The 2500-nt window shown below is 48.0% G+C and overlaps 1 non-coding gene across 1 annotated transcript; it reads right to left on the minus strand.

Moving 5' to 3' along the window:
* Positions 1-166: 166 nt before the first annotated feature.
* Positions 167-2069, minus strand: LOC125076346. The gene has a single exon (XR_007120319.1). It is a non-coding gene; the product is annotated as a small subunit ribosomal RNA (ribosomal RNA).
* Positions 2070-2500: the final 431 nt, after the last annotated feature.

Raw genomic sequence — 2500 nt, forward strand, 5'->3', positions numbered from 1 at the left:
CGCGTTACACGACTCTGGACTCTGACTCGGACACACTGCTGTGTGAGAGAGAGAGAGTGAGAATCGCGTCCTCGCATCGAAACGACACATTCCGAACGTCGATATTTGTGTTTTAGAATTTTATTATCGTTCATTATCGCACTCTTTCGAGATTGATAATTTACGTTAATGATCCTTCCGCAGGTTCCCCTACGGAAACCTTGTTACGACTTTTACTTCCTCTAAATGATCAAGTTTGGTCAACTTCCCAGCAACGCCGACGGCCGTGAAGCCACCGCGTGTCGGTCCGAAGACCTCACTAAATCATTCAATCGGTAGTAGCGACGGGCGGTGTGTACAAAGGGCAGGGACGTAATCAACGCGAGCTTATGACTCGCGCTTACTAGGAATTCCTCGTTTATGGGGGATAATTGCAAACCCCAATCCCCAGCACGAAGGAGTTTCAACGGGTTGCCCGGGCCTCTAGGCCAGGGAGAACATGCTGATTCCTTCAGTGTAGCGCGCGTGCGGCCCAGGACATCTAAGGGCATCACAGACCTGTTATTGCTCAATCTCGTGCGGCTCGAAGCCGCCGGTCCCTCTAAGAAGAATTTTAATACGCCGCCAGTGAGTTGCTCGACCGAAATCGAGCACACCTAAATGACGACGCCTATTTAGCAGGCTAGAGTCTCGTTCGTTACCGGAATTAACCAGACAAATCGCTCCACCAACTAAGAACGGCCATGCACCACCACCCACCGAATCAAGAAAGAGCTATTAATCTGTCAATCCTTCCGGTGTCCGGGCCTGGTGAGATTTCCCGTGTTGAGTCAAATTAAGCCGCAGGCTCCACTCCTGGTGGTGCCCTTCCGTCAATTCCTTTAAGTTTCAGCTTTGCAACCATACTCCCCCCGGAGTCCAAAATCTTTGGTTTCCCGGAAGCTGCCCGCCGAGCCATTGTAGTAACGTCGGCGGATCGCTAGATGACATATTTACGGTTAGAACTAGGGCGGTATCTAATCGCCTTCGAACCTCTAACTTTCGTTCTTGATTGATGAAAACACCTTTGGCAAATGCTTTCGCTGATGTTCGTCTTGCGACGATCCAAGAATTTCACCTCTAACGTCGCAATACGAATGCCCCCAGTTATCCCTATTAATCATTACCTCGGAGTTCTGAAAACCAACAAAATAGAACCGAGATCATATTCTATTATTCCATGCACGAAATATTCAAGCGGCATTTTGAGCCCGCTTTGAGCACTCTAATTTGTTCAAAGTAAAATTGTCGGCCCATCTCGACACTCACTGAAGAGCACCGCGATAGGATTTTGATATTGAACCGGCGTTTTACCGCCGGCTCACCGACGATATGCTCCGCAGACGTGTCAGTATCACCGCGGATGCGGTGCACCGACAGCGCGGCGCACAAATGCAACTACGAGCTTTTTAACCGCAACAATTTTAGTATACGCTATTGGAGCTGGAATTACCGCGGCTGCTGGCACCAGACTTGCCCTCCAATTGTTCCTCGTTAAAATATTTAAAGTGTACTCATTCCGATTACGAGGCCTCGAAAGAGTCCCGTATCGTTATTTTTCGTCACTACCTCCCCGTGCCGGGAGTGGGTAATTTGCGCGCCTGCTGCCTTCCTTGGATGTGGTAGCCGTTTCTCAGGCTCCCTCTCCGGAATCGAACCCTGATTCCCCGTTACCCGTGACAACCATGGTAGTCGCAGAAACTACCATCGAAAGTTGATAAGGCAGACATTTGAAAGATGCGTCGCCGGTACTGGACCATGCGATCGGCAAAAGTTATCCAGATTCATCAAAATTAACGACTTCGGACGAGACGCCCTCCGTCGATTGGTTTTGATCTAATAAAAGCACTCATCCCATCACTGGTCAGAGTTCTGATTGCATGTATTAGCTCTAGAATTACCACAGTTATCCAAGTAACTGAGTAAGATCTAAGGAACCAAAACTGATATATTGAGCCATTCGCGGTATCGCCTTAATACGGCTTGCACTGAGACATGCATGGCTTAATCTTTGAGACAAGCATATAACTACTGGCAGGATCAACCAGGGAGCTAACCGAGACTTGTTGAAGTCGTCAATTACTCTTCTCGTTTCATATTCGCATATAAAATACACACAAACTTATGCATGCATGTACAATATACGCACAGTATGAAACGAGCGTCTCACCGTATCGTCGATCGCGTTAGACGCGATAGATTTTAACGGTTGACTCTTATAAAAATTTATATGAGACACAAACGCGCTTTAAGCACGCGCGCGCGCGTGCGCTATAATATATAACGCGACGACAGCGGCGGCGGCGGCGGCGGCGGAGGCGTCTTCACATAATGACACATAACGGTCACGAATTCGAACGTTCTAAACGAGATCGAGTTTTTTTTTCAAAATAACACTTCGCACACGACGTGTACGTATGTATTGTTCAACGATTATTATCGTAAAACATTGGGATCGACGCCCGGTGTTTGAGTGATCGTA

The sequence above is a fragment of the Vanessa atalanta genome, unplaced genomic scaffold (genome assembly GCF_905147765.1).
Source record: "Vanessa atalanta unplaced genomic scaffold, ilVanAtal1.2, whole genome shotgun sequence".
NCBI classification, from domain to species: Eukaryota; Metazoa; Arthropoda; class Insecta; order Lepidoptera; family Nymphalidae; genus Vanessa; species Vanessa atalanta.